The sequence below is a fragment of the Chroicocephalus ridibundus genome, chromosome 11, assembly GCF_963924245.1.
Source record: "Chroicocephalus ridibundus chromosome 11, bChrRid1.1, whole genome shotgun sequence".
NCBI lineage: Eukaryota > Metazoa > Chordata > Aves > Charadriiformes > Laridae > Chroicocephalus > Chroicocephalus ridibundus.
Genome location: NC_086294.1, coordinates 9,131,947 through 9,146,167, shown reverse-complemented (window position 1 = coordinate 9,146,167; position 14,221 = coordinate 9,131,947).

Below are 14,221 nucleotides of genomic sequence, written 5' to 3'. Positions count from 1 at the left end.
ACTTGTATCATCAGGCAATTCAGAGGCACAATGTCATTAAACAATTTTTTATTTTCCATTTGCATATGGATTCAAATATCCAACTTCTATTAACTAAAAAGAGCGCATCATGCTATTCTTGGGAAAGATACACAGGGGATGTGAACATGTTTGGAAACCAGAGAGAAACAGGATAATTATTTGTTCCTTTTGTGGGGAGAAGAGCTGAAAGGCATATTGGGTTGGCAGAGACAGAAGGAATGATGCTGAGTCCTTTCTGAGTGAGGATTTCAACATGTTCGGATAATTCAGCATTATCAGAGATAAACTACTGTATACTTATCTGTCTCAAGCCCTGTCAGGCAGGCCTATGTTTATTTTTTCATTATTTTATATATATATATACACACTCTAGTGGGAATATGTAGGCATTCTTACACAAGAGATGAAATTTCTTGTTAAGAGTCGTATCTTAAACAAGAAACAAACCAGAGGGAAGACAGCTCTATAAAACTCGGATGCAGTTGGTAGGATTTGGCATTTTTATCCCCAAATGTTTTCAGCTTGTCTTTTATTTGTGAGTACTGCAATTGTAAGCCAGCAAAAGCGTTTGGGAAATATTTCCCTTTATTGGAAAAGAGATGCTAAAACTGCCCACTGATGGCATTTTCCTCTTGCATCCTTGTGTTGACAATGGGAAGAGCCCCTCTTGATTTTTCATAGATAGCCTATATGATTAGCGTCCTCCCTGTGATTGTTTAATCTCATCCAACAGCAAAGAAAACTTTCCCTTTACATGACAGAAACAGACTGCATCAGCGAGTCATGCCAATGCTATTAACAAGGAAGGATTAGATATGACACATACTTTACAAGTATTCTTTTTAAATGCTACCTCTTTTTTGAAGATTCTTGTATTTAAAAAAGGTATTGTTGGCTGCAAGAGACAGCTCATCAGAAAGTCAGCAATAAGAAAACTACTTTTTCTCTTTTGAGGTTGGCTCATTCCTGCAGAATGACAGGCTCAGCTGCAGATCTCCGCATCCCAGACTTCAGAAGCTGGAGAGAGGAATCTTGCCTCTCTCCTGCGTATGCACAAAAACTTGTACACAATCATGCCTCATGTGCTGTTTATTAAAGGAGATGATATATCCACATTAAAAGAAGAATGATTCTGCTCATAGGCATATGTAAAAGTAACTTCAGAAGCTAGCAATACAAAGCAGCAACTTTCAGAGCTATCAAAGTAAGACAAGGTCTATAACTCATTTTCAATAGTTTGTTGGGTATTTCTGAAAATCTGACTTCAGGGCAAAATTTCAGACAGGGTGGAGCTTATTTTTGAAAATCAGTACTGTGAGAAAATGCAGCGGTAGCATTTAAATGAAGATGCGTGCATTATCAAGAACTACAATTGAGAGAACGTCCTTCCAAGTTTTCACCTGATATTTTCATTTCTACATTGCCTCTAAGGCAAGAAGGCATTAAATAATACAAGTGCCCTCTAATACTTAATTCCATTATTCCAAAACTTTTATTGTATTTCCTCATTGAAAGAAGTAGCAATTTTTCTTCTTGATGCCCTGTATGGGCAATGTGGCACCCATTCAAAAAAGCCATTCCAGAGAAGGTTTGGCTGGAGAGATAAACATTACCTCGTGAGCAGAGTATTACAGAAATTTCAGCCACAAACTTCTTTATCTGCTTTGCAATTATCTGCGAGGAAGCTCTTTCGTTTTTTGGTGGTACTGTATAGAAATTCTTCCTCAGTCACATCAGTTCAGAGGAAATATTTTGTGGTTAAGATTAATGGAAAAGGGGAAAGCGACTAGGAAGAAGGAGGAAAGCAATTACATTGATTAGTAGCATACAGACCACAGCCTAAAATTATGCTGTAACATTTCATATCAGAGAAAGAATACTTGCAGTATGAAAGAAAGTTGCTAGAAATGAAAAAAGCGCTCCAAAGAACTGCTTCATTCAAAAAAAGCTGGTCATTGCAGACTGTTGTCATTCATCTGACAAGGGAAATGTATTATGGATTAACAAATATATAATCTTTTTGAGTGCAAGTTTGTGTTTGTGTGGGATAAACAGAAAAGAGCTTTTCATAAATCTAATACGTCATTAGACCACACGGCTTCACTATTCTATTATTATATTAGATTGACATGTTTTTCATGTCTCAACTAGATTCTCTTTCCTTGGGGAATAAATCCAAAAATCTTGCAATAATAGGTTAATTATTAGACTATTTCTGGAGGACAGACTAGATTTCAGTGCCTGATGCAGAACTTCCCTTTAGCTTGATCAGTGCAGAGGCATGTTCAGGCAGCACAATCTTCTGCAGGGCTGCAGCTGTGTTATTAAGACTGGTTTCAAAATAGATGTGCTCTCAGCACATGCTGACATACAGGTCATACAGACAAGGATGATTACCAGATATTATTCAAGAAGGAAGTTGCCAACTTGCAAACAGTAGTGCTGGATGCCGTCTTTAGATTCATTCTGTGAACAAGGAGTTTGCTTTGGTCTCCCATATTACACGCTCATTTAAATGAAGCGTTAGACTATAATTATTTGGCTAGCTGCAATGAGCATCATTGCTGCCAGCATGCCCAAATACTACAGTGATCTATTCTTATTACATTTGGGCCCCCTGCACTTTTCACAAGCGTAGGCAGAGATAGCTTCTGCATCTTTACCACCTTCCAACGCAGTAATTACATTTGCTCCGCTCACACCTTCAGCTGAGGAGACACTGGGAAGAGATACTCGCACAGAACTTTTACAAAGTCCAAAACCGTCAAGGTGTTACTTGGAGACATCAGGTTGAAAGGGCAGCCAGGGCTGTGGTTTTCATGGCTTTGAGTGAGATGCTCTTGAGGTTTCTCTTGTAAGTTAGTGCTCAGATATGGGCAGTGAATTCCACTATACATCCTAAAAATCTTTTATGTGCATATAGCTTTTCAAACAAGTAAATATAGCTCAAGACACAAGACTGCAGGCTTCAGGCCAGTGCAGAAGTGAGAGCAACCATTGTAAGAAATAGTTAGAACTACACATCTTGACACATATGTATTTTTGAAGATGCACATGAAGGTACTCTCCTAAATAGAGATGTTTTATGAAATCAGGCCTTTATTCCTCTTATCCAGAGAAATATAAGAGCCATAATACAGGAACTCTTATTCACACTTACATTTCACTTTAAATAACATTAAAAATTTTTCTATGCCACATAAACATACATTGGCCTTAACAAAACTGTATACAATGCAAACAAAGGTATGTGCCTATACCATGTACCATGGTCTTTGCAAAAAACCTCCATGTAAATTCTTACATACAGGCAAACATTAAATTATTTCTTTGTTCATAGAAGAAAGAGTAACTGACAAAGTTCATGAAGAACAAGTGAAATTAAAAACATTCCAGACCCACCTCCTTCCTGAGCTCTAGAAAACTACATCTCCATTCTTGCCATAACCTGGTTATCAGAAAAGAAAACCCAGATAAGGAAATGAAAAGATGCATATGCTACACTACCTCTCGCTCATTCATCTGACACGTCACACATCTCCAACTCACCTCTAGTTCTTGGTAAACAGCAAGTTCTGCATCTGTGGACTCTGCCTTGTTTATCCACAAAAACACTTAAGACACTAGTAATCAGAGAAAGCAGCAGCAACCTGTATCACCAGGTGTTCTACATTTCTGACTTCTCTCCATGGTGCGGAAAAGTCCATCTTTAAGGATTTAAAAAGTATTGAAGAATTTTAGGCCCTGTTATTCAATTTCTTGTTGGGCCCAAAACAGTCAGTCTAAAAACACTAATGGAATAACGGACTGCAATAAGCTCTCCAAAACATAAAATAAGCATGACAACAGAAACTCTGCTGGAGCAAAGTAACTTCCATGGCACACACAACCCAGGTGGCAATCAGCATTGCCATTTGCTAAGCCACCTCCACCCAGATCCTGGAGAAAAAGAAAGCACGGAGAGACAGGTACGCCAGGTAGCATAGCAAGGCAAGGTTAGGGTGAGGCAGACTGTGGCAAATTGTACCTCCACTGTACTGGAAACTCATTAAATCAGAAAAGATTTGCGTGGTAAATGATGGCAAATATACACATCCAGCACAGTATCCTAGGCGGGGGTGGCTTTTGCACAGCTGGCCCTTGTTTTTCTGAATTTGTCACATGAGAAACATTCCCATTGCCGCAGGTTGGGGAAATTTTCCCTTGTGCTCTCCTCTGGCTATTCAGAAATCTTTTGAGTTTGCTATCGCAAAAGAGACTAATAGCTGTTTCAGTCCAATGTATGCCTCTATCTCTAGCTCTTTGAGTGGTCCTGCACACTACTTAATTAGAAGACCATGTATTTCAAACTCCGGCAATGGCAGAATTTACTTGCATTTTAGCCCAGAAATGAGGACACCAAAATTAGAGCAATTGTCTGAATAATAATTTTTTTTTGTTTGTTCCACTTAATATTCAAAATCAAAGTGAAGTGGCCTTTAAAAGACAATCTAATATTTATAGCCTGTATGATTATAAAGCACTTATGATCAAAATTATGTTGCAGATGTTCATGTGGGAACTCAGCAGTGCTGAAAAAGTCCAAAAGGAAACAGAAAAATTGAAAATAAATTGGAAACTGACCAGAAGATCCTTTATATGTAAAAACCTTTTATGCAACTATGTTTTTGTGAGAATGTGCTGACTCTAATTTCAGTTCTCCAAATCTGAATATTAAACTAAAGTGCCTCAAAGAGAACAGTTACTTATTCATATGAAATGGAAAGAAAAAACAGAGAGGCCAAAACAACTGCCAATTCAGTAGGGCACAGCTCCACGTCAATCAAAGATCAAAGGAAAGCTTAATCAGGATCTAATCACACAGTATTGTTGAAGGCATGTCCAGTAACACCTGGGCTGGTGACCCAGGTGTGTACACAGGATAAAGTTCTGGTTTGGTCAGGAGTGATGATTTTCAGGCCTCTGAAAGAATGACATGAAAAGGCCTTCAGTCCAGAAAAGTGCTCCTGGCAGTAGTGCACCACACTGAGAGCATCAGAACTGAGAGGACCGTGTCAGCTAGTGGAGGATGGAACTAGGTTAAGACGCAGGAAACCCATCTCCCCCCCTTCCTGCTCAGCCACAGCTTTCCTTGGCCTCAAAGTCAACCACAAATTTCCATATAAGAATCTGAGCGCAAAATGCATAATAACACCATACTTCTGAAATGCTCCTCGGAAGCATTAATTCTTTTTTAAAAACAGTAGTAAGATTCCCTTCAATCCTATCTCTTTTTTCCTCCTATACTCTTTCATCCTCCCCCAGACTAAGGTAACTGGGATGCACATTTTTGCATTCAATTAAACTAGATAGATAAAATAGGGTAATGCAACAGAAACCATTTTATAAGACCACAAAAATTATAGTACAAAAGTTCACTTATTGACAAGCTATTTCTCCCCAACCTCGTGTTAATAAAATCTAAAAGACAAAAATTCACAATACTCAAGGCTAGTTTTCTTTCAAAGGTATCTAATCACCTTATTCTATCTATATCTCGAATCCTTTGCGATTTTTCTCTTTCCTCCTCCTGTCAGGACACAGCAATATAAGATTAACCTCAGGAAATGCCACCTTGTCCCAGAGAAAATGAGTCACTTGACCGGCAGCCAGGTTGGGCAGCAGTGACGGGGGAAAGTGGGCAAGGAGAGGGGCAGGGGTAAATGCTGCTGCAAATTATTACAGGCTCTTTCTAAAGCAAGAAACCAAGGAGCAGTTCCTACAGGCGATGTTCAACAGAGACAAAGGGAGATTACTTTTGTACCGCGAGGTGACTCAAGCCAGACCTTTTGCAAGGGAGCTCATTATTAAGAAATCTTGGGAAACTTCACATCTTATTCCCACTGAAAAACACATACCGAAAACAAGAGAAATGAACCCAGTCACTTCAGAAACTATGTATTTAAAGAATATCAGATGTACTGCAGTGAGGCAGCACAGAGACTCAAAAGTACATTAAAAAGGTGAGCTTCAGAAACATTTCAGAAAAATGAATTTTACTCCATCTACTCAGGCTGCACGTAGAGAAAATAGTGATTATATTTAAATATCAGCACTATTAAGCAGAACTGGGACAGACCTGATGAAGCACCTCTTTGTTATTCAGCAGCGCAGTTCTTTTATAAAATTAGGCAAGGCAAAGACTTGCCAAGACAAATGGGCTGATGGGAAGCATAAAGCTGTAATGTTCCATGCCGTGACTATTTTGGGCCTAAAAGAGACAGTTATCCTAAGTGAGCATCTCCTCATGCTGGGGTACAGATACTTCCTTGCCAGAATCACTCAGGAGCACAGACACAAAGTTCAAACTTCCTCTCCCAATCTATGTTCAAGCTCTACGTTTCTAGCAAGGTTTAACACAAAATCTGTTACAAGGGAATGAAAAGTAAGCTTTGGTAAATTGTTATTTCTGGTCTGAAACTTCATATGGAACCTTGAAGTACAAAGCAAACATATGAATCTGTCATCCTGAAGATTCCCTGGGCTCAATTTTTTGTTGCTTTGCATCTTGTGCAGTCATTTACATGAATGCAAAATCATCATGATAGTGAGCAATCAGTTGACTGATTCCAAAAAATGAGAGGCAGAACAGGATACAAGTGATATCAGAACAGCAAGTGAAACCAAAGGGAATTTAAGAAATGTAATTCTAAACCGGAGTTTCACTTGCTACTGGTTGCAACATCTGAGACCATATTATCATAACCTGTGCTGTTAATTACTACCTAATGAATGGAAATGAGGAAACTTTAATTCTACTGGAGATTGCTTAAGTCTGAAACATACCTTTAAAGCAGAATGATAAGTATCAGACTGTGAAAACATTCTGAAGAAATGCCTTAAATGACAAAAAACGTATTTTTCAGCTATTGTTGTTTTAATTTCTAAAATATCCAAGAAACTGTTTTAGAACCTTGATTCTGAAAGATGAAAAGCGGTTTTGTTCACCCATCCCGAGGGCTGTTTGTCTGGTTGCGGTAGATGAGAACTTTATACTAACATAAACACTGGCACAAAGTCAGGTTGATGAAACTATGTAATTAAAAAGCAGAACATGAAGTAAACCGTCAGTCTGATGATTTGTAGCCAAGGCTTGTTTCAACAAAAAAGGCAAATCCTTTTTTCCTTGCCTTTAAAGTATGATGGTGGCTGATTTCTGATGCAAATTGAAAGACTGGTTATTCAAAGTACTCCATTCATTTCATTATAACCCAAAGCAGGTGACATTCAAAGTCAAACACAACAAAAAGTGTTAGTAAGCATAAGTGCTGTGTGTCTGATGTATAAATGACTTCATTTCTAGGCTGACTTTTTACATACAATAGTTTCCACTGAAATTGCATTAGATTATGAATCTGTTTTTGAGTCAAAGGACAAAAAGTTCTTATCATCCTCCTCTTGCTCATACTGTTGGCACAACAGAGACGGGCAGCCAACTCTTCCTAGAAAAATCTTAAGTGTTACAATGGGCCCCACAGAGCGCGTGAAAGAGCTTCTCTACCGCTGCATCCAAAGGCTGTGTTTTTGTCAGAGCAGTCTACTTGTGTGTTACTACCGTGATTTCAAGCTGACGTTTTTTTGCTTTTAAAAGCACCTGATTGGGTTTATATCTTCATGCTGAAGCTGATTACAACCTGCTGTCACACGTGGCACTCGACTCAGTCATCTTCTCCAGTTATCAACTGAGCTATGTTTAGCTGTAACCCTGAAGTGGATGATGGAAACCGTAATTGTTTAACAGCTTTGTTTTGAGCAGGCAATACTATGAGCCTATGAAGTAGTCAATCTGACTTCCTGGAATTTGGCTCATTGATCAGTTATCTTATGTAAGCCCAGCTGACCTGCTGAAAACAATGACATTTCTTTCCCTCTAAACTCAGAGAGACAATTTCAAACCTTCAAACTGTGTTCCCTTTTTCTTTTCTATTTCCTAAATATTGTCTCTAACTTGAGTGTCCCACTGTTCCTTCTCATTACATCAGCATATGCTGAAGTTATAAATATCATAGGGTGCTGGGAGTTACGTTTCCTGGAATAAAGGTGCGACATTCATAGGCTGCTTGCAATAACTGACTGACACAGTCACTTGAGTGGGTGAAGGTTATAACGTAACCACCGCAATCTGTAGTTACTATTAAACCAGTCTAAACCAGAAGCTACTGCACAGCAATTTTACTGTTTCCCTTAGCAGTTACAAGACAAACTCTTTAGGCAAAATCATCTATTTCTATAGCCAGTGTACCCCCGTTCTCATTCATCAATGCACTGCAGCACCTCAAGATGTGGTTTGTTATGGTATCATGTGAATTCCATAAAAGAAATTATTTTCAGGAGTAAGCTACCCTTCAACAAAAACCATAGGTCATGTTGGTCAATCTCAGATATTACGGATTATCTGAGCACCTTTTTCAGGGAACACTAGTATGAAAGACAATGTATACACCTTAGGAACCTTGTTCACAAGGGCTATTGGCGCAGACTTTACCAAGGAGCTGTATTTCCATTGGTAAAAGTGAGTTGTTTTTAAAACCGAAGTGTCAAGGCTCCCAGATTTGTACTGTCTGGGGCACGAGATTGCATAGCCTGAATTCCTATTAATACTGGCCAAAACTTTTATCAAGTTGTTCCTGTATTGAGGGTAAGTCTGTACTTGATTTAATTCTTGATTTGATCATACCAAGAAATAAAGTAGAGGTTTCTCCTAAACCATATCTTCCTTAATTTCATAAAATACAGGTATATAGCATATACAGACACATTCAGGGTGATTTCCTACAGTAATCTGAAAGGAACAAGAACAACTTCAAGGCTATCGTACAGGAAGCTCCACCCTTTGATGACAACAAATGATGAGCGCTGCCAGCTGTTGGTGATGGTTCTCGGGATTTGTGGTACAACATGAGGCAGTTCTCCTCAAGAGATCTGTCACCCGCTTTGCTGTATATAGACGTTACCTAAAGAACACAGCACAGATGCTAAGATTACAGAAGGAAATGTATTTTAGTGATTTTTCAGTGGAGAGGCATGACAAGGGGTTTGCGCAACCCTAGCTAACCACCAAGGGCCTACCCTTGTCGCATCTGGGAGAGGGTTTTGCAGACGTGGTTCCTTAGTTGCCCAGACGCTGGACAAAGCTAAGTACATCTTGACTCCATCCGCGCTCCCTTAACTAGATTTCCTTCTAATAGAAACCACAACATACAGTCAAGTCTGCTTTGCCCTCAAACCTCACAGCTGGGAAGCGCTTCTGGCTATCTCTGTTCAAATTAAGCCCCTGAGACCCCATTACTGGATTAGAGCTAAAAGTCCACAATTGCACTGGTAACTAGCGACAGCTCCAATGAACAGGGAAGAGTGTTCAAATATTAAATGATGCCGTATCCAAGGGAGTCCGGCTCTGATCAACATAAGAACAGGATAAGAAATAGCTTACCACGTATTTTAAAGCCCTCTGTCTGTTTTGTAATCATTAACTAGGTAGCCATTGTAAAGATTTGATGATGTAAATGAATGACCCATTTTGCAAATAGGAAAACAGCTTAGTGTCACAGCAAGGACAAAAATTCAGGAACAAGTATCTCAGCATTAACTCCATCCCAACAGGATCTCACCATACAGACAGAGTTGCCTGTGTAAATATAGAAATGTGTGAGTGCGTTGGGTTAACCCACATCAGCTGGTTAACTTACAAGTTACAGAGCCTGGCAAATTTGCGGCTGTGTTTTTAGCAGGCACAATACTTTAAAGGCAAATAGCAGACAGAATATGGGATTGAGGGCTCTGTTTTGGTTTTTTTGTTTGTTTTTTTTTCTATGTTTACATGTTTTAGCTTTGCAGGCCACTCCCACTTTTAAAGAAAGATTAACATATTATTTTTCCCCAATTATGCATGTAACAGCTTTAAAGTACGCTGATGCCATTTATTAGAAACAAATGAACGTTTTAGTGCAAACAGGCATTTCCATTTGTCTTGTTGCCTATAAGGAAAAATCCTACAGATTTTATTAGTAAAAAGACACTTCTCTACTGACTTGCATTCTGAAAGTAAATTTATTAAAACTTTTCCCCTAGAAGGGGCCCTTCTTGAACTATAGAAACTAAACAAATTTCCTTTCTGAGCTATATGGTGTCAAGAAACAAATAAAAATAGTAAGAACCTTTCCTTTCATATACTGCGTAAGAGTGAAAGTAGAATTAGAAACGTGTCTATTGTAAGTTTACTAGTTGCACACAGCCCAGTTTTAATTTTCACTATGCAGCGCTGCAGAGGTTAACAGAACAGGCACAAAGGCAGTAGATGGCTGGCGCTGCACGCTCAAGATGAGCAGAAGAACTGCTTCAGAAAAAGCTCACAGATGCTTCTACTGAAAATATCGCCACTCAGTCTGTATCAGGCAGCCAGTGAGGTACCAACAGGGCAAAGACAACTCTTTAAGTAGCATGTATTTATTTTACAACCCGCCCACCCTGCCTGCCTGCTTCCTCTATTAGAGCACTTGGCCGTACACATGAAGAGCTCTCCTGGAGGCAGTTACGTTTATGAACTGTTTGCTCTCTGCTCGCCTTGCAGCCAGTAGCGGCACAACCATTATTCACTCCGAGGAAAAAGGAACCAGGTGAAGAAAAATGACTCTCCCTGAATACCCTCATAAATTCACATGGAAAAATAACCACGCACCACTACCCAAAACCTTTAGTTTTATTAATGGCACGAAGGCAGTATTACTATCCAATAAATCTTCTTAGCTTCACCTACTGGTCAAAATGGGAGATGCACCATTTTGGCCAATTCTACTAGCCTTCTTATTACAGGTCCTGCAAAATATTAAATCATGTAATCTGGTTCACAGGACTGCCTGCTGGCAGGAATACACTCCTGGAGAACAAATAAGTAACACGGGAGGTTGAGCACCAACACATCTCCATGCTCAAGTACAACTCCAACGGCCCTGAGGAGGGCAGTAGGATAAGCAAGTGGCGGAAAAAAAAATAATAATCTGAACATAATCTGAAACCTGAATGAAACCTAAAGGAGAGTGACAATACTGACAACAGTGTCAGAGGACTGGACCGGAATACAGATCTCAATAATACTTATTGACTTAATAGGCAGTGAAACGTTCCTTTCTTGATGGATAATTTTCACTGTTCATAGCATGATGATAATATTTACCATCCCATAAATGTGCTTTGAGGCTAGCAACATAAAAATAGCCAGATGCTCTAAGTATTACAAGAACTACAGGAAGACCAAACTGGTGGTTATTCGCTTGTAGCTGAACTGGCTTCAGTGCAACTGTTACATCACTAGGGGAAATGAGCTGAACCCTCCACATTTAAAAATTAATAAATCCCCCAGCAGCTGTACCACAGTCCTAACTGCAGAGCTGAAAGTGCTAGACCTCAGGCCTATGGGAGACTGTGTGTGGTTATTAGTATGTGCCTTTTGCAGATACGAAATGACCAACAGAAACTGCTGTGTCAGGAGCCAAGGAGAGCACTGCCACCATCTTTTGTAGTTTGTCTAAAGAAAAAAGAATATAGCACATGCAAACCGAAACCGAACCAATTCATGAGCCAAGTGCATGACTTAAGTGCCCATACAATAGTTCAGGTTATATTAAATATAAGAAAGTGTTTTTTCAAAAATAAGTGCAGATGAAGCAGTGATTTCACATCTCTTCCAACAGTGCATCTTCCTGGACTCCCACTGTTTGCCACTGGTAAGGCAAAGTCAATTGTGCCTTTGAACCAAACTGCATTGTACAGGGGCCAGGGGCAGAGGGACTTCTCATAACAAGTATAGGAGTGAACAAAACCAGCATCACTGCTCAGCTTTGCAAGAATATGCTGTAGGCAACATGTTTCTATTTAGCCCGAATGAAAAAGGAAGCGTGTGCAGTCATGGTATCAGTCTGTACATCATTCCCCTTTCTCTCCCCCAGCAAGAAATTTTGAATCAACTAAGTTCAAATTCAAAGACATTAAAACCCTAAAACTTTTGTGAAAATAAGCACCCAGACTATAGAGACACCCTCGGTAACCTCCCCCGAACAAGGGGGTGCTGTGCAAGTGCAGTTGTGACATTCTGCAGTGGCTGATACAGCCAGGAGACTCTTTCCTCCTCCCCCAAACCAGGCTTTAGAAGTTGCACTGCTCAAGCAACTACTACTTTTTTTTTTTTTTTTTCCCCAAAGCCTGACATGCATAAACACTATGAGGGCATTATCCAGGTTACTGAAATGTGGTATTATTAGCAGGAACATTACAGATTCATTTTTTACTACAGATCTTTAAGTGGGAGGCTCATTATGGTGTTGTTTTCAAAAGCTGAGAACAAGTTTGCAACTTTCCAATGTGCTCCACAGGCTTTGTTCTGCTTTCTTTTCTTTGCCAGTGAGCAACATATTCTCCTAAACTAAGAGACTTTTTTTTTTTTTTTTTTAGAGGCAGCTGCGGGAGACAGGATGGAAATAGCATTAAAACACATTTTCCACAAGAATAATGTGAAGTCTACCTTGCACAGCTTAACATTTTTAATCGCTTCCATGCTTATACCTTACGTGAGGAATAAAGTTAAAATGATTTGTTTACTGAATGGTGGCAAGCCTAAAAATGCACAAAACAGATGAGCGGATACTCAAGTATCTGCTTAATTACAGTTAAATATAGGAGAACATGTATAATTTCAGCCTTCAATACCCGCACCTGGCACTACCCACTTCAGAGCTTTGTGTGATAAGCACTCTGAGCATCAGCCTTCCGATGGGCCTGGAAACAGGATTCAGGCATAATGTGGGTTGCCCGGCCATTGGGTTGACAAAATCCCCTACAACACTGAAGGTGCTGATACCGATCTACCTAATTCTGTACTAATTCATTATGTCTGATTTGAGGTTATGACTCAACATCATGGCCAGATTCCGGAAGCGAGGAACCTTCTGCAGGGGGTCTCCAGCTCTGGAATAATCTCTTCTCATCACTGAGTTTCAGGTCACTTTAACCACAGGGGACACAGGCCAGTGATGCCTTGCATATACTGAAAAAAATGATAAAACCCAAGGAAAAGGTAACAAAGACTTACTGCTAAAACAACAGAAAGGAACTATGACAGAAGAACTTTGAAAAATGTGTATTTCTAGGCAAACCTGAGGTGAGTACTTTACAAGTACTCTTTGCAGAAATATATCACTGGGGAGACAGCAGCTGGGATGAGGCGTGCATGAAAAATTATATTTTTTTACACGGATTTGCACTTTATGATGGGGACACCACAATCCATACCAGGTCACCTCACTTGTCACTGAAACGCAGTCGCCTACAGAGTGGAAGGTAGTTACCAATTAAGACAGATAGCGACATTATAACAGCTTTGAGCAAGGGATTTCAAAAAGCCATAAGGGGAATTTTAGGTAGGCAGAATGTAATTATCCATTTGGCATTCAGCCAGCCACACACAACTTTCTAAACTCTGCATTCGCTGCCAATCTAAATAACACCGCATCCCCACAATTTGCAGCGGCAGGATTGCTAGGCAGGTCACAGATTAAGCACTAGGTACCTCATGAGCTATTTGCAGGATGGTTATAGCAAACCCTGCTGTCTGGGAAGGAAAAAGCCCGAAAAAGAGCCAGAAAAGTATCAGGCAGCATGACAAACTCTCTGCTACTTTGAAGTCAAGGGCAAAACCTTTTTCACACATTAGAGATATAAAAAGTTATTTGGCATTTCAACCTTCTTGCGAGCAACTGCAGCCACCTGGCTTGCTTTCAAAGCTCCTGCCCAGACAGGTCCTTTATTTATATAGCCCCTGGGGAACGTCACACATTTCTGACAGCTCCAGCTGACGGGCACTTTCCCCTCCCTGTTCCTATCTGCCTGTATCTGTGCTTTGGCTCACGATACCTTTCTGTTTCCAGACATGCTGCTGAAGCTGGAAACAAGTGCCAACTGAATCGGATCTTTTCAACAAGACACACTCGAAGCTATGTTCTCTGCACTTAACAGGCCATCTACAATCCTCTGGGCACACGCTCTCGCTCTGTTTTCCTTCTCCACACTGTGCTATTCATTTGAGGAGACAAGCATATTACCCACGTTAGCAACATGGGTTGGAAAGAAGCCCTCAGAGTCCATCCAGATCACTTCACCTACTTAGTGC